The 18419-nt window shown below is 57.2% G+C and overlaps 1 protein-coding gene across 2 annotated transcripts in view; it reads left to right on the top strand.

Annotated features, from left to right (window-relative positions):
• Nucleotides 1–69: 69 nt before the first annotated feature.
• Nucleotides 70–18419, top strand: part of LOC131665892 (T-box protein H15-like) — a 43310-nt gene continuing 24960 nt past the window's right edge. Inside the window, exon 1 of one of the 2 annotated variants that reach the window (XM_058938117.1) lies at nt 70–612. The gene's annotated coding sequence lies outside the window, so the exon portion shown is untranslated. The remainder of the gene's footprint in view (nt 613–18419) is intronic. The other variant, XM_058938116.1, reaches the window with a different exon arrangement.

The raw sequence follows: 18419 nt of genomic DNA on the forward strand, positions 1-18419 counted from the left end.
ACGCGACACTCGGACGCCGCCGGGCAACCTCGAGTTCTGCTGTTTGTGCGCGTAGCCAAAGTCAATATCACAGGGAAATTAATAGAAAATGCAAAAAAATAATAATAAAACAAAAAAAATCGTAGCATTTGGATGAACCGATGAGAGTTGATCGGCTGATTGACGACGAGAGCTGAATAATTGCGAGCGCTGTCTATCGTGGACAAAGAAACAGGAAGGAGACCATAAGAAAGAGTTGGCTGAGTGGTGGCTCGATATCCGAGTGCGTGATACGCGATCGCCAGAGTCGAATCTCGGCTGCGTGGTGCAGCTACAAGGGGCCCCTTTTCGCGCGCTCGAGCCGACGGCTAGCGCCACCCCCGCCCGCCCGCAAGCGACGCCAGCTACAGCGGCAGCCCCCTACACACCCACGCGCACTGGCTGCCGCCAGTCTCAGTCGTCCGCGCACCCTCTGACGGAGAGGGTGGCTTGCTCTCGTCGTTGGACCTGCTGCTGCCGCGCCGCTGATGCTGCCACTGGCACTGCAACTGCAATAGGCCAAGCGCTCTATCGCTGCCGCGGCCGGGATATCAGCTGCTGCCACTGCGATCTTTCAGTTGCAGCTCTGCTCAGGTTAGTCACCTTTGTTGATCGATGCACACGAATCCTCCCAGCAATGACTGCCTACTCAGTCGTTGGTTCGTTCGTACGTTCGTTTTTCCGAATCGGCAATGGCCAGCCCGAAAGAAAACAAGCCCATCTCGTTTTTCGCGGTCCGCTGACTGCTGCAAGTTTGCACGCGGGAATGTTTTGCAATCCCAATTAACCTCTTGCCCTACTCCGCTTCCCCCGTCAGCTTCTGCACTTTCTTTCCACCTATTGTTTTTCGTATGGAACAATCGACGACGTGCTTAAATGGCTTGGAGTTCCATCCGTGCTGCTAACAGTTATAATCGTGCAAATTGAAATTCATGGCGTACGTGACGTATGGGGTACAATGCACATCCAAGGAAAGGCAGTTCTGGCGGAAAGAAAAGCGAACGAGTGCGTGACGATGAGCTCTGATTGATGTGTAGGCAAAGGTATCTCGCGCGTAAATAACGGGAAACGGGCAAGGGTGGCCGAGCGAGCGGATCGGCAGTACTGAGGCGAGGCGAAAAAAAGAGACAAAAATGGTCGAGCCTTTGAAATCGATCAAAGCGCACGAATCGGCTTTGTGGCGAAAATCGGATAATCGCGCGCGATCTCGCCGCCACTAGCAGCGAGCGGATGCGTCGAAAGGGCGCAGCGAGCGGATAATTTGCATACGTTTCTCGCGGCTGCGAATCGAATTGGACGCGAGCTCGCAACTCGCCTGGGCCGCGGTCGGAGTGGTAGTCTGCTACGAGACCTTTGAGCTCCGTCTGCAGCCACGGCCGGAGCGAGAGCCGAGGCGAGCGTTGCCGCGTATCGAGCGCCGGGGAGCAGCGCGCTCGATGTCGATTTGCCTCGGTTGGCAATCGGCCTCGCGAGCCCGTCCTGGCGCTGGGGGTCCGTTCAACGACGTTGCTCGCTCGAGCGGTGGCTGTGCGGCCGCGCTGGTGGCGCTGACACGCAGCTACGTAGCGGGAGACCGCTCGCCGCTCGGTCTCTGGAAGGCGCGCGGGAAAGCGCGGCCAAATTGATTGCTTCCGTAGTGGACGATGAAAGTGCGATATCGATCGGGCAGGGCAGACGACCACCAGCAGGCTGCACATGGAGAAGTATATTATTAATAGCTGGCTTAGTCTCAGTCGGCTTGATTGTTTACGTAGGGGGGCGTCAGGTAAAAATAAAAGCCGCGCTGGGGGCGACAGACGAGAGCCGCTCGATACTCGCTCTGAATAATCGCTCGCTGTACGTGGCAAGCTCGCGAGGAAACCGAGACGCTGCATGCCTCGCCGAGCTCGCAGCGCGCAGAGTCGTTTGCCGGGGACTTGCGGCACAGACGGATCAGTCGTGGAGGCGAAGCAGCTAATTAGGATGCCCGCGCGTCAGTCGGAAAGCGAGCAGCTGCCGCAGCTAAGTCAAAGTGAGCACATTCGCGCGGCACATACGAGCGCACCGTGCTGTGGTTGCCCCCGACCATCGCAAGCTCGTCTCCCCGTGCTTTCGATCTTGCTCTCCTTCTTGCGGCCGCACATATGCAGCTGCCTGCATAATGCCGACGAGCATTCCTTATTACAGTTTAAGAGAGAGAGAGAAAGAGAGAGAAATAGGGAGGATCGCGCATCGGCCGCATCGGTGCTATATCGTCGGCACCGACTGTGTTTGCTATGGTTTTATCGTCGGACTTTCGAGCTCGTTGCTGTCTTTTTTCCGCCTGCTCCTTGTCCTCCTCGTCGACGCGCCGCCCGTAATTCATGCCAATTTATTTGGGATTCGTTTGGCTTTGCTGGCTCTTCGCTGCCGGTCTGCTTTGAAAGGCTGATGGGCTGCGATTGCAATTCATTCTGACGCTCGCGAATAGTATTACTTTTCACGACGATATGCAAATTCTGCTCGCAGTCGCATACTCCATGAATTCACGTTGCGACTCTTGTCTATACCGTCACTAAGCTGCAGTGCTTTCGACTGTTGTTCCGTTCATGCGAGAAGTGAAGCAATCATTTTTATTCTCGGAGCGCAGCGATTCGCTGCCCGGCAACTCCGAAATTCAACTAAAGTCTTAACTTGATTTGTTCGCTCGTGCACAGGTCGGCAATTCTCTCTCTCTCTGCTTGCCTTTTCCCGTCCACGAAAAACTCGTACTTTAGCTTTCCCATTGGCGACATCAGCAGCAGCGGCAGGTAAAATTGGCGAAGCAGTCCGAAAAAAAGGCAGTCGAGTGGAGCAGTGCCGACTGGCAACTGCGGGTCCTGCTTGCGTTTAATTGGCTTCCGAGAGGCCAGCGATAAAAAGCTCCAGCAGTGAAATCGCCAACGATTTTCCATCGGAGCGGTCGCACGCGTGCACGCGAGCAGGCCGGAGCTGGTCGTAGCGAGTCGCGCGGGTGTGGTCTTTTGAATTTGCGTCCGGCGGCTCGCGAGGTCTGCCTTGCCGACAAATCGCCGCGTGTAGAGCTTCCGCCGACGGCGGCAATGAGTTCGATCCGTCGAATTCGAACGAGCAAGGTCGAGAGCGAGCTGCAGTCGCGCGTCGTTGGCCCGCCAAAAGCGAGGGGCCGAGGCTGAAACCGGCAAGGCCCCCGAACGGACGCACGGCAGCGCACTCGACTTTCTTCTGCCGTGGCTCGATGCGCGGCCCTATGAATGTTTATTCGCGTGGCGAGCCATATAGCCACGTAACAGCAGATGGCCATGCTCGACTGCTCTAGACCCACTGCCACGTTGCTGCTCAAAGGGATTAAAAGCTCTTCGGTCTGGCTGTTCGGCCATCAAATGGTAATTTGCGGCTTATACGGCTGCAACGTAGCCCTTCGCCATCCGCCCGCGGCTATAGCTGTGCGCGTTTATGTGCATGCTCCGTATAAGCCAGCCGCACGGCGGAGCACCGAGCCAAGGCTTTGTCAATGCGCACGATCGCGGCCTTCGTTTCCTCTTCTCTCTCGCCTTACTTCTTCCTCCTCGACGTCGCGGTCGCGACAGCGCGACGTTGTTGTAACGCTCTCGTCGCCTTTTCCTTTTTCTCGCAGCAGCTTTACGTAACGTACGTTCTGCGTGCCGCGCCGCTCGAGATTCGTAGGCTGCTCGATCAAGCTCTCGTCAAGTGCTCGAAGCGGGAATATACTTATGATCGTGCAGCCTTCACATTCGTATCTTCGAGCTTCATCCACGCGGGTAATGCTCATTGCCCTAACTCTTCGATTCTCGTGATCTGTTTTCAGGAGAAATCCCAGGAAAATCTTGACATTTTGCAAATTACTGTAACGAACGCAAATTGTTTTCCAGTGCAAAACCTACTTTGGAAAAATTTCATTACAACTTATAATGGATAACGGAAGTCATGAAAGTGAAAGTTTGCTTCGTTGCTAGTCGAAACGGTGGATTTTCCGTTCAAGCAGTTTTCTCATTGTGCCTACATTGTCAATATTCAAAGCTATCGAGCCAAATAAATAATGCAGAGAAATGCAGAATAAACGAAGAGAGTGTTGAATGTTCCTCGGCGATTGCGAATTTGGATCGAGGGGTCGTCGGCTAGAGCATTAAAAAAGGAAAGAAGCTTGCGCTGGCAGCCGCAAAAGTACCTAAGCATTCGAGGTGCATTCATTAAAACTTGTGATCGCAAATTTTCTTGATAATGCCGCGAGGTATAAACCAGCAGAGGAGATAAAGACAGCTTACAGGTTTAAGCCTCGAAGGGCCGGGATATAGAAGTTTTTTATCTTCCATCTTCCTCCGCAAATAATTCAAATGTCGGCTTACATTCCCGAACAAATTACTTTGCAGGTGTCATTTAATCGTCTTTGTGAATATTCAAGCGTTGGCAGGCAGTGCAGACGCCGACGTTTTTCTAATTTTCTCGGGGGAAAGCTATAAATTCGTCCGAGGATCAAGTGGACGACGCGTTCGACGTAGGAAAAACCTGGTCGCGGCGGCGCAGCGCGCTCGGGACCGCTGTGGCCGCGCGGTTGGCGCGGGAATCGATTACAGCGACTACGTTGAAATTAGCATCCCGACTCGACTGAAGACTCGCGGGCAGCTGGCGAGGTGGCAATCGCAACAGCTTTGCCGTGAATCGACAGCGAGACAGGCGTAACGCGCGGGCACCCGAGACAACTCGAGCGCCGGCGTATCGAGTCGTCGAGGTACGAGCGGTCCGCTCGGCGTAATCAGCCAGCGAAAGCCCACGTCCAGCGAGCTCGCGGGAGGCAGCGAGTTTTCAGAGTCGCAATTAATTAGCCGCTCGCTCGTTGCTCGACAGATCGAGCACGGGACTTTCCTCGGGGCCGAGGCTTAGCAGCTGCTCGATCGGGCGGCGCTCGGTTGGCTTTTCCGTCGGCGCAATCAGCTAATGGATCGCAGCGGCGCGCGCGCCAATTGTGCCGGTGCAAATGGCCATATTCACGATCGCTGCATAATGCGCGCCCGTTTATTCGTCGACAGGAAAGGAGAAGCAAACAAGAGCGGAGCGCGGGCGTCGCTGCGCCAAGAGAGGGGCGCGCATTGTACGCGTGCACAGCCGGCTCCTCTAGTTTTTCGCCGAAGAGCGGACGATTGTGTGCTGCCTCATTGAGAGCTCCGAGAGAGAGAGAGAGAGAGAAAGAGAGCGAGAGGCAAAAGGAAAAGGAAAAAAACAGTCATTTGTCGATGCCAGGCCGGGCGGCTGCAGTCAGCGCGCGCCGACAATCGAGCAGCGACGAGTGCGCATTAGTACAAGCGCGCTCGCTGAAAGCGCCGCGCCTTAACAAAGCGCTAACGAGCAAGCGGCCGCCGAGTTTCGCGTACATCGGACGGGCTCGACGCCCCCGAGGCGATCGGCGCCGCTGCGACGAGGCGGTCCGCGCCCTGGTGCGCGTCAGCCAGTTGGCTCGGGCGGCCAGGCGGCCAACTTTCTCTTCGGGGCGCGCAGTCGACTCGGTCACGCGCGCCAATTTTTTTCTTCCCAGTTCCGGTGATCGCTCCGACCGTACGTGGCACTCCCAAGCGTCAACCGGTCTTCCGCATTATTGTAAGTCCGCCTCGCTCGCAGCTGTTTACCGGGCCCCCCTCGGGGCTGGGTAGTTGCGCGCGTTGGGTTCCTCGCGCTATGGCCGCGATGTCGGCTGCCACTGTTCGGCCAACTAGTAAACTCGTCCGCGGAACGGCTCTTCTCGAGCGGCGGCGCATCTGCGCGTAACAGTTCGCAACTGCACTCGCAGGCCGCGGCGCAATTTTCGGGGCGAAATGCACACGTACGCGTGATTGTCCGGGCACCGGTCGGAAACACGGGCGCGCACCGTGGGTCCAGCTCGCTCCTACCATCGATCAACCGAGCTACGAGCTCAAGTTTTTGTTCCTGCCGTGGAATCTGGATTGGGGATTATCGGCTGTTTGTAAACATGCTGGGCAAATGGCTCTAGTCTGAAACTTCCATGACGGGGTTAGGCTCGCGAGGCTAATAGCAGTTCACTGTTTACGTGATCGACAGAGCAGGCGCCTCTCCTGAAAAAGAAGACTCGGAAAAGGGCAAACAAAAATGATTGGTATTTGCATTTCGCCGTGCGCGCGACTCTGGTTAGCAAACCCGATTCCAGCCGCGCCACTATAGCTGCTGGGCGAGAATCGTTTTGCAGATTCCCGCGTGCACCCGACCAATCGGGCGTGAAATATTTGGGAGCGCCGGCCGCAATGAAACGCGAATGGCGCCAAGTTCGCACGAGACGAGCGAAAGAAGACGGAGGAAGGTGGCTGGTTGGCCGGCGCAAGTTTGGCCTGCTGCCCTCGCTCTCGGGAAAGTAGGCGTAGCGCAGTCGGCGAAGACGGACGACGGAGAGTCGCGCGGCGCAGCGGATCTTCTGCCGGCGACTCGAAAGCAATCCATCAAGCCGGCCAACTTTGCTCAAAGGCCGCGGCCGACATCCTCGCGCCGGCTACGCAGCCGGGACGGCGCACGTGCACGCGCGGCAATGTCGAGGAGCCCGCGAACGCCGCCGGCAGCTTGCGAGGGGCGAGGAGGAGGCCGAGGGGGACGAGAACATTGGCGCGGTCGTGGTCGAGCCCCGGGGACGTGCGATGCCGTGTGGGGCCATTGTGCGAGTCTACGTTCGCGCACTACTGCCGACACACTGTACACACGAGCATCGGTGACTGCAACGTTACTCGTATCTCGTACCGCGCGTTATTGCCTCACGAGCAATCTGCGTGCTGTACGTCGTGCAGCTCGCCGAGACAGTTCGAGCGCGCAGCCGCTCTGCCGTGAAAATTCTCCGCTTTTTTATGCCACGGGCAATAATCGAGTCGCGACGCGGCATTTTCCAGACAAACGGCGCGATGATAAGTGTCGCGAGCGTTTTTTGCGCGTCGTTGACGGATTTTCGGAGGTCTACGGCCGCAGTCGGCGCAGTGGTGCGCGACCAAACAAAGCCTCGAAGGACGATGAGGCAGAGCTTGGTCGTCGAGCTGCTCGGCATCTCTTATCGCCAGCCCCGGATCCAATGAATTTTTCAACTCGCAACCCTGCCCCCGGTAACGTCGATTCACGCTGCTCGCCCGTTACTCAATGATTTACATGATTTGGTCTAAATGATTTAGCACGGCCGCCGGCAGCTTTATTGGGAGCTCGCTGCTTCCGGGCTTTCGTTCGGGCTCACGGCTGCGATTGATCGCCGATCGCACACGGCCGCGCAGCCGACAGTTCCAGTAGCTGCAGCTCGCCGCGACGCAGCAGAGCGTTCGAGGATGAAGAAGGTCAACGCGCAAAGTTAGCGGTCGGTGATTCGCGGAGACCTCTTCGGCGAGCCGGCTATTCGAGTGCCGCTGCGTCTCGCGGGGCGTGATCTCCAAAAACCGCGGTGTCGCTACTGCGAGTGCGAAATCGCTCGCAGCCGGCCGCGCTCCCTACATCAGAGTGGTATGCGCGCACTGCTCGTACCGCGAAAGTTTCGGCCTGCCCCGCTAGTTTATGGCCTTCCAATTAAATCTAATTAGCTATCAGAGTCGCAATTTATCCATCGGATCGATCGATGCCCCGCGTAGCCGGGTACGCGGGCGGCTATTGTCGAGTGGCAGTTTTCCGCTTGCAGCTCTGCCACCTGCACGAGTCGACTTTGCAAAGTAGCAAATATAATCAATCTTGGAGATTAATCGTGGCAGCTGGCGTGCGCTCGGCACTGCCGCGCGTCGCATTAAAAGCGGGCGAAAAATTGCGGCTATCCGTCGGCCGGCGATCATCGTAAATTGGCGGCGACACCAGCGCGGCAACAGGCGAAAGTCGCGCGTCCGCAAATCAGGCGGATTTGCGGCGCCGCGGCCAGGACGAGGTGTGTGCGTTCGCGGGCTCGAAGCGGGCTTCGTTGTGGAGCGCACAGGTGCGGCGGTGCTCGCCGCTCGCGGCGACGAGCAGCGTAAGACGCTCGCGGTCGCGCGACTGGCGCCAACTGTCGCCGCGAGAACGCGGCGCGGCGGCGACGGTCGATCGCAAGCGGACGCAAAGATCCGTGCTGCGTTGCGGGCGAATCGGCGGCCGCTGCGTTCGTTGCGTCGCGGTGAGTTTGGCGCGGCCCGTAGGCGCTTACCACGAGGACAATACAGCCGCCTGGCGAGCGCAGTCGGCGCCGGGGCTTCGCCGTCATGGCGAATGTCGCGCTGCGGCTGTCAGTCGTTCCATCATTTCCGTGCGCGCCTCGCCATGTCCACTCGCGCGAGAATCCCTGCCTCCATTGTTTATTCCCTTCGCTCTCTCTCTCTCTCGAACGACGCGCTCGCGGAGTCCGTTTTTTCCGCCTTGCCGCGGCTGACTTTGATCCCGTCGAAATACGGGATTCCGGCAGGCTTCCCGCGGGATTCCCGCGAGCCCGAGCGGCGAGGCGACGGATGCGCAAGCTCGCGCGTGCGTCGCGCGAGCCGTTTCGTGCTCGATCGAGCGCGCGCCGCGATTATGACGGCTAACGAGCTAATTAACTGGCCGCTGCTCGCGCGGACTCGTCGAACGAACGCAAGCTGCAGCCAATTATTAGTGTCGCGGGTCGACGGAGAGCCACGGCCGAGCGATCGCGCGTTACCGCGGCTGCACGACGGCCGTATCTCCGGCGCAGAGTCGCGCGCCCGCGGCAGCTCGTAAAGGCCTTTACGAGCCCCGTCGGAGCCGGGCGCTGATATTGCGCTCCGGTTTTTTAATCGTAGGCCCGGCCGCAGGCCTCGCGACGCGCGCGGCGGAGAGCCAGCCACGGAGCGATAATCCTCACGGCCGGTCGTCGCCGGCGCTGATCGAGCCACGCCTCGCGCCATTGTCTGCTCGGCGCCTCGCTCTTCACCCCCTCGCACTCGTCGCTTCCGGCCCCGACGATGCTCGATCGCCTCTGCGGTCAGCGACAATTAGCGCCCGCGACCCGATGACCTCTACGCGCGACACTCGCGGCTGGCTCCGTTCGATCTCTCAGTTCCGACGACTCGATCAAATGGACCCATCCGTACGGGATCGGCCTCTCCGCGCTTTGCCGCGTCGAGGCAGCCTCGCAGTCGATCGATCAGCGCGATGAGAAACGAAGGAGGCGGCTCCCGAGGCGCATAAAAACCGTTCGATCCGATCGGCTCGGAAAACACGCGAAGCTCCTCTCGACGACGGGCCAGCGCAGCCGCGCGATTGCCAACCACACGGCTCTCGATCCCGAACGGAATCTCGTTGAAAGAGCGAAGTCAAGGAATAAGCAGATGCTGCGCAAGCTCCGACTTTTCTCACGGGCAGCTCAAGGCGTTGCTCCCTCTCGTCTCCGTGTAATCTTCTCGCAGCCGAAGCAGTCTGTTTCTTTGGCGCTACTTTGGCGGAGAGCCGGCGTGGAAAAAGTCGACGAGCGACGTTTGCCGAGCTAATGAGAAATTCTCTTTGTTGCAGAAAAGAGAATAATAAGGCCTTTCAGCCGGGAATAGCCGGGCTTTCAAACCGGCGGGACTTTAAGAAGGATCGAGCGCTAGTGCTTTTCCATAATTTTTCTGCAATCAGTATTACCGGGCACCTTATCGGCTTTCAGCCCGGAGGAGAGGCTCAGGGGTTGGACAAGGCGCGCTCCCTCCGATTGTCGCGTTTCGTGGGCGTTCGCTCGTGGGACGCGTCCGGACACTTGGAGCTCTCGCCGAACGGGTCCCGGTCGCACCGCGGCACTTGACGCTGGGACGTCCAGTTCGACGGTGGGTCGGCTCTCGTCCTCGTGACGAACGCCCGAAGGAAGACAAGTCCGGTGTGCTTTCCGGGACAAAGGAGTCGCCGTGAGGCACGCGAGATATTTCAATGGTCGCAGCGTGCATATTTCAATGGTCTTCCGGCAAACTCTCTTGGCGGCCCGTCTTTAGCCCCCTTTTGACGGGCGGAGAAGAGCCGGCACCTCGATTCATCACTGTTTTTGCCTTGCCGGAGTCGATTTTCTTCGGGACTGTGGCTCTCGACGCGCGGAATATCTCGGCTACGCGGCAATAGCTCTGTGCGGAACTTGTTCGCTCGCGGAGGGACGAGATTTTGTAGCGCACCTCTAACTGCATTTACCACCGAAGCTGCGCGCTCCTCCTCTTTTACATAACACGAACGCTCCGCGACGCGAACGGCTTCCTTCCTGATGACCCTTGCAAGACACGCTGTAAAGCCACGATCGCCCATCGAGCTGACATTCCTTATTTCAAATAGCAAGTTACCTCGAGCCGAACGATACCATCGTCAATCGAAATATCACGCGTAAAAAAGTTGGCGCACCTGTTCGTTTGGCCTTCAAGCACTTCCGCATACCATTTCTCAAACTCGTCAAAGTACCCGAGTGCATAATCGATCAGCACGCGCAGGCGTTTGTTTCGATACTTTTTAGTGGCATACTAGGCTCCAACGGCCGTAAAACGTCGCTGTAAGCTCATGCGAAGGCACGGCACTCCCCGCTTTCGCTTCCCTCGAGTTGGTTAGACTCGCGGATTTTCCAGTGGATTAGACGAGCGAAAGCGTTCGAGCCGTCGGATGTTGAGAAACGAAGCTTCATCCAACTGCAGCTTCCAAATCCGCTTTTACGGAGTGCGGCGCGGCCTTCAATTACAATTGGTTTCTCAGTTTGCCGCTCGGCGGCCATTGAAGGATACGAATGAGAGGCGACCGCGCCGATCGCCGCGCCGAAGCGATCGCCACTCGGCTGACTGGATTTTTCGACTCGCTGCAAGAGTCGCAGGCGCTCGAGTTCAATGGGGCGAATCAGCGACGGAGCCCAAACAAACGCAATTAGTTTGGGGGAGAGCGCGGACACAAAGCCGCGCGCCGAGACGAACGTGCCGAGCACGCGTAATTCGTTTGGCGAAGTTGTTGTCTGGCTGGTCGCTCGTCAAGCCCAGCGCATAGCGGCGCGCGCGCGCGCGCGCGCACGGCTGATATCGCGTCTGGCGCCGTGCTCTCTGCTCGTAAGCAGCGAGCGCTCGATCGAATTGTCGCGCGCTCGCCGAGCGGACGAGCGGGATGGGGAGGACTGGCGGCGCTTAATTGCAGCAATCGAGGCGAGCGCTAAAAACTCGAGTATTCGGCTTGACGTCGCGTTAGCCGTATAAAGTCGATTAAGAAAAAGTTGGGGCGCGACGCGGCCGAGCTCGCTCGAGCCAACTCCGCGGGCGAAATAGCGGCCAAAGTTTAATAAAATCATGAAAGTCGGGCGCTTCGCGCGGGCCGCGCGCGCACAGCAAAGAGGAGCGCCGACGAGGCCGGGGCCGAGTCGGAACTGGCGCAGCGCGCGTTTTAGCGCGAATCAACAGACGATCTAAGCTGGCCGTCCAAAGCCCTTTGGCCTGGGTTATTACTCGGGGGATAGAGCTGACCCCGTTGCCGGGAGCCTTCGCTGCAAAACTACAAATCGACTGGGGGACTGGCGCGGCCACGTTCGCAGATAAGGCTCGCCGACTTTGAATCTCCGTTCGGCAGCGTGCCGCGCGCGGGAAATTGCTTTTCCTGGCGTAACACCTCCACGGCAGTCTGCGCGCGTCGGCTATTTATTTCCATCCATCGACTCGGCTTGGCTGGAGCGCCAGGCCAGCGCTCGTGCTCTCGCTGCTCTCGGGCTTCAACATTGCCGACGTCGATGACTCTCGCCGCGTAAGTTCATTATGCCGCGTGTTTCAGTTAGTCGTCCGGTGCGGCCGGAAGTATATATTGTAGTAGCTGCGCGTTTGCTCTTGTCGCGTACGCTAATGATCATTAAAGAACTGCCAGAGAGCACTCGAGTTGATGAGAGAACTGCCGCCGCGCCGAGCATTGCGAAGCCGCCCGTCGAAAAAAATGTCACTTGTTTCTCGTCAAGTGCGCGCTCGCGATGCACCTCTGTCAATTCTCGGATTTCCGTTGTTTCTCTCTCCCTCTCTCTCTCCCCCTCTCTCTCTCTCTCTCTTTTACGCTATATCCGCTTCTACCTTTTTTTCGCCTTCGAATTTCGAAAATTGCAGCTGCGAGCCAAGCTTTAAAGCACACTTCAACTAACGAAGCTTGTGGTTTGAAAATTTCCACTTGGAGTAGATCTGAGCTGTAATTAACTAGACCCCTGGAATAATTTAACGTTCTCGGCTCAGCTGTCTAATAAGGAAAGGAGAACGAAAAGAACCTGGGTAAACATATTCTCATTACTCATTTCTATTTCGATCGTTCCAACGATCGAGTTGCTCTAAAAAGAAGCGTGGCTCTCGCCACGTCACTCCAAGGTGGCTGCTGATTTAAATAAAAAAGAAATTACCAGTCAAGCACTAATCTGGTCGAGCTTTGAGTGGGAAAAGCGAGGCTCGCTGAAAAGTCAAGTGTGTACCAATTAGTTGAAGCAGAAAAAAAGAGGGTGCTAGCGGGCTTCGAAAAGGCAGCTCGAATAATAAACGAGTCATCGCCGGTAGTAGTGCGTTACAATGCAATGGCATCGATTGGCCAGCCTTGAAAGAATATTATCGTTTTAGGAAGAGGGAAGAAAGAGTGCTTTCAAGGTGCACTATTATGGGAAGATTTCGTTTTGCTTGAGGCAAGCATAGATACAGCGGAACATACTGATAAAGAAGATTACAGCTTACAATTTATATTATACGATCAATAGAAAGGACAATCAATAGGAATGTCAGAAAATATCGAAATGCGGCAAATGCACAGTTACAGCTACTCTCCGACATCTCGAGTGCTTACGGACATTTTCTCTTGAAAGGTCTAACGGTAAGAGCACGGATACCATTCTAGAGCCTAATGGTTTTAGAAACTAGCGAGTAGAAATTTAAACCCAGTTCGGCGACGTCGCCAACAATTTGAGGTGATGCTACTACGAGCAAAGGTTCGACCGCTGCACGGTTTGTGACGCCATACGTTAGCTTACGAGTGACGGGAGCGTCACAGTGTTTGCGAATACAATGGCTAAGAAAGCTTGCAGAATGCCCGACTCGAACATCGGATAACGCAGCAGTCACTGCTGGATGCCTTCCAATCCGTTGATTAGATATCGGCTGCGAGGGCGAGACGAGGGAAGTTAGTGGGTTTGTCGGGCGAAGGGAAGGAGCGGCGAGGGGAGGACGCGGTGACACGTTTTTCCGCAGGCGACGCTATGTAAACAGCGTACGGAGCGACGAGAGCCGAGAAACGGGAGCTGGAAAGAGCGAGGGGAGTGGGGCAAGTAGGCGAGGAGTTTGCCCCTGACGACAAGTGGCAAATGCGTCTGACGCACGTATTCGCGCCATCGACACTGGCATGTGGCGCAGATGGTGCGCGGCTCGAAGCGGCTAGTGCTCGCCCTCCTGCCCCCAAGCAAGAGTTGGCGGTCCAACTCTTGCTTGGGGGAAACTTGATTGATCGACCTGGCGCTAGCTGCTTCCGCACTGCTATCCCCTGCCGCAGGCTGGGACGCGGCTTCCGTACGTACGTATTGTTCTGGCTGACACTGGCGCCCACTGTCGCTTCGCGCGCGCGCGCGCGCGCCGCGGGCTTTCTCTCTGCAACTCGGCGGCGAACGTGCTGCTCCGATCGCCGGACGAGGCTCGGCTGTTTTCCGTGGTACGCGACGGTGCGAGCCTCTCCAAGCGAGACACGCGTGCTAAATTAGGCGCGAGCATCCCCGTGAAAATAGCGCGTTCGGGGCTGTAATCCAGCTCGAGCGCGTTGCTGCGGGCGCGGGCGGCGCATTGGCGTTTGTCACCATTTGGAGGCTAGCGACGCTTTCAATTATTAGCCGTGCCTGTCCACGGGCGCCAACGGGCTTCGTACTTTAATTCCATTTGCAAGGCCGAAAGCTGATTGAATGGCCCCGCTGCGTGGGCTAACTGCTACTGTCCGCGGCTGCGTCCATAGTCCGCCGTAACGATGCCTCGCTGGTTTGATTTAGTCGCGCCTTCGGCTCCCAGTATAACCGGCGTTCTGGCAAAGCGCAACGATGCGGCGATCACCTAGCCGAGCCTGGTTCACTCGGGAATCTCGTCTTTGTCGGCCTCGCTGGCGACTCGAGCTAATTATCAGCGCCGGCGCCTCGCCGCACTCGCGCACCTCTCGGCTCGACGCTACTGCCTCGCCCTGCCAACTACTTCTGCTATCAGCTCGCGCAGCCGACATCTCCAAAGCCAAATCCCTTGCATTCGTTTGGTTCTCTTGGCAGCGCCTTTCAGCCTCGGCGCTCGAGCGCCTCCCCTTCAAAGCCAAACTCTTCGCAGGTGTATTCGTCGTTACCGGTGAAAAAGCCCGCGAAGAAAGATCAGCGTAGCCGCGCGTTCGTTACGCGCTCGCTTGCGCGTGTCAGCCAGCGCGGAGATTATCGCGGAGAGAGGCAGCAGCTCGGGGACTTGAAGAACCGCGGCTTGTGAATAAAAGGCAAAAGTCGCGAGTGCAGCTGGATGGAAATTTCGCTCGACGGGACGCCTCCCGCGAAACGAGTTCGAGCATACGAATAATTAAATTCGTACGGGCGCTTGGGCGCGCCGTTCGCGCGGCCGCACTCGGACACTCCTTGGAGGCGGCCGGGCCGATCCCCGCGTCCCTGCGAGACGCGTGCACGCCAAAGTTTTGCGCGCGCGCTGCGGCGTCACGGCAATTTCGCAGCGGTCCGTTCGAGTCGTCGCGATTGCTCCGGCACTGGAGAGCCGGCTCTTGTAAAATTTCGCCCCGAAGAAGCGAGGAAGAGCCGGTGCGCAGGCAAGCGTTAATTCGAGCCTCCGAGCTGTGATTTTGCCTGGGCTGCTGGCTGCGCGACGCGCAGAGAGAAAGCCAGCGTAAATTCCATTTCCTGCGGGACGACACAGTTTCTGCTCTTCGCCGCTCCTCTTTCGCTCGTGTAATATGACGTAATTTTCTCGAGTCGCCCTGGCCTCCAGATTTACTGCTGGCTTCGGCCTGCCCTTTACTCGAGCACGCACACGCGCGCGCACTTACGACTGTTCAGTCCAGACTCAAGGCTGCTTTGCCGGCCGTCCTTTTCATTTGTACCCGGTTGTTTGCTCCAATTGATTGTTAAAGCTGCAGTGCGCTTCGCTTTATAAGTGAGAGGGAGAAAAAGCAGAAGAGAAATTGCCGGCGTACTGGCCAGGCGCCGCTGATAAGACAGAGAGGAAGGAGAGAAAGGAGAGCGAATAATGGGAGCAAAGAAACTTGCAACGAGGATTTTTCGAGATCGTCGCCCCGAGAAAAATGAAGGCATTTTCGCGAGTAGCGAACCTTTCTGCATTTCTCTGATCTACTTTTACGATATTTATTTCTCCAGAGAGTGAGAGAGAGAGGAAGATAGCGAGAGAGAGAGAGAGAGAGAGAGAGAGAGACAGGCAGACAGAAAGAGAGTCGGTGGTTTTTCCCACGCTTTTGCGCTATGCGGCGTGCCGTCGCAGCGAGTTCGCTCGCACAGTTCCTTTTTCTTGCTTTTCCAATTCCAATAAGCTGGAGCCCTCGGCCCGCCGCCCGTGGAACTCATTTTTCTTTAATCCGATTTTACGAGTACTACTTTGGCTCGCGAAAAATATGGTAGCGAGTCCGCAGAGTTACGATGCCCCCCCCCCCCCCCCCCCAGCTGATTCGATTGGCGGGCCGTTGGCGTTTTGCGCGCGGACAAACTACGCGAAGGAGGCTACCACGCGCGACAAATGGCTGCATTACTCGGGTCGTGACTCGTCGAAAAAGCAGCTCGCGGCAAGGTGATCGCGTTCGAGCGACTCGTCAAAGCAATTTCCTGGCAGAAAGTCAATTGGCCGAGGCGTACGTGCGCCGGCAGTGCTGTGCGCATGATAATAGAGGCTCGAGCCGTGCGCGCGCGCGCGCGCGCACGCGGCCAATTTGCGGGCGCCCGTGTGCTTATACAAGAAGCGTCGCTCAAGTTTAAGCCGCCAGAAAGTTGGCCCGCGCACGGCAATTTTGCTAATAGTTGCGGCTGCCAAAGCCACATCGCCCCATCCCTCGTCGCGCGCTCCGGCGCGCTGTCCCATCCGTGCAGTTTCGAGTGTGCGCGCAATCGTTTGCTTCGCGACCACCGTTCGATCGGATCTCAGGCACATCGAGGCGAGGCGAGTATAGGCACGCGCGCAGCCTGCGTTGCGAGCGAAGCGGATGCGGACGAAACCGCGGAATTCGATCGAGGTCATAGCCAAGTGAAGCCGTCCGAATGAACGTTTTTCTTGCTCCGCACGATGACGCGTGCCAATAGCCAGACAGCACCGGCTGATCCGAGCAGACACGTCCGACTCGTTGGCTTTTTTTCTGGCCGTTACAGCAGCTCACAATCACGGACGAGGCCGTGCCTCGTTGGCTTTTCTAGTCAAATAATTAAGCCTCTCTGCCTTACCGCCGTTTACCTCGCGCCGCGCTCCGGCGACTTCGATCAAGGTCGCTTCGTCCTTTTCCATCGCGTTGTATTGTCTCTCTTTCGCTCTTTTTAAAGCCAAGTCAAAGTGCGCTTTCCCAATCTCTCGCTTCTCCCCGATGCTAATGAGAAGCCTGCTGCTGATCGATTTGCTGCTCGGTTGGCTATTCGACGCCTCTAATCTTATCTTCTCTGCCTTGCTCATTCTTGACAAGTCCATCGTGCGTCGCTTATTCGGTACATTTTAACCGAAACGACGACACCGGCGTAGTCGAACACACGATCACACGTAAATTTCGGGCTCGCATAATGCTTTTCCCAGCGGCTCTCTGCAACACTGCTCGCGCGATCGCGGCGACAGATTTCCATCCGCGCGTAGACACGAAACTGGCGTCATGGTAAACTCGCAGCGCTGTATCTGGTTTGTCGAGCGACACTTTTTGGGGCGTAAAAATGAATGGCCAGAGAGCGTTAGTATCGACTGACAAATTGCGCGCATTCGTCGCAGCTGGCCGTATACAGGCAGCAGCCGCGCGGCCGTAAAGTTTCTTTAGCTCTCGGAGGGCAGCGTCGATATCGGTTTAGCCGTTGATGCAAAAGAGAGCGGAAAATCCATACGCATATAATCCGGGGGTGCGGCGCGCGAAAGTACGGCCTCAAGTTCATCTGGACTTCATTTGTTGGGCGAGGAACGGAATGAACGGGACGCGAGCCTGGGCAGCGAGCGAAAATGAGCGGCCGGGCAAAGTTGTCAGCGGCCGCGGCCCCCTGCGCTCCGATCCAATAAGGCGCTCTTGACCGGCCGGGAAAAAAGCAATAAGCCGCCCGGCCGCGTAATCGTCCGATAATGGCTGCGCCAAGGCGCGGTGGGAATGCCGATCCTCGTGTTTGCCTCACTGTGTCCGTGAACAAGTGAAAAATTGCCAATAAGCCATTAGTCTCCCTAATGATCTATTCCAAGTGGCGCTGCTCCATATTTTTGCTCCCCTTTCGGACGAGGCCTGACCGCGTGCCTCCCTCTCGGCGCGACTGACCGGCGGCGAATCGGGGCGACGGCGTGTAGGCGGTCCGGGATCCGGCTAAAAAGTTGAGCGCGACAGCGCGCGGCCTCATCCCTGACAGCCGTCCCGTGAACGGTCAGAGGGGCGCAGAGCTTCCCGAAGACTGGCGCGAAGCTGCGCCAAGCACGCGGAAGGAGAGAGCGAACTGGCGCCCGGGCGTCAATCGCCGGCCTGCGTATCGCCAGCAGGCAACGGCGGGGAGCGAGCTCGCACAGTCGCGCCGGCGCTTCGGTAATGAGAAAAGAGAAATGAAGGGAGAGATAAAGAGTAATGGAAGCGAGCGCGCTATATATAGGCACATAAGCAATATCGCTCCTTAGCCGGCCGACTTTTTGTTTCGCAGAGACTGCCCTCTGGCGCCGCCTGCCATCTCTCTCTATCTTCGCTTCTCGCCTGCCCTTCTCTCGGCATTCGCGCCAGCCACATTTCCTTTTTCAGACCATAAACTTGGCAGTATTAGGTCAGTTTCCCGCGCCCGGAGAGCAAGTGGCTGCGAATTTATCGCGCGAGCCGGATGAAAAAAGTTTCAGCTCCGCGGGCGCGCGGCTCGCTGCCGGCACTGGCGCGCGCGCTCGATACAAGCGACGTGCGGGCAGCTCGCGACCCTGTCGATGGACGCCGGTGCGTTTTGCGCGCCGAGAGCGCCGCGGCCCCGAATTCAGGTCGAGGCACTTTTCCGTGTACAGCGCGGCAACGCGGCCAGCCGACGGGACGATCGCGTGAGTGTCGTTGCTCGTCTACGGCAGTCGAATGCCAATTAGCGAGGCGATCGATGTACAGCGATCGGTCGAAATGCAAAAGGCCCATTGTTTTTCGCCGTTGGCATTCGAGCACTTATCGCGAGGCCTTTTCATTATTCGCGCGCCCAAGATCAATTTGCGTCAGCTTTATTATTGGAATTTATCGAGCTTGTACTGTTAGAGGCGCGAAGCCGCGGGGATTGTTAAAAATGAATTTTCCGCAGATGAAAAATTCAGATC

This window comes from Phymastichus coffea, unplaced genomic scaffold (genome assembly GCF_024137745.1).
Source record: "Phymastichus coffea isolate CEN01 unplaced genomic scaffold, Cenicafe_Pcof_1.1 PCOF00055, whole genome shotgun sequence".
NCBI classification, from domain to species: Eukaryota; Metazoa; Arthropoda; class Insecta; order Hymenoptera; family Eulophidae; genus Phymastichus; species Phymastichus coffea.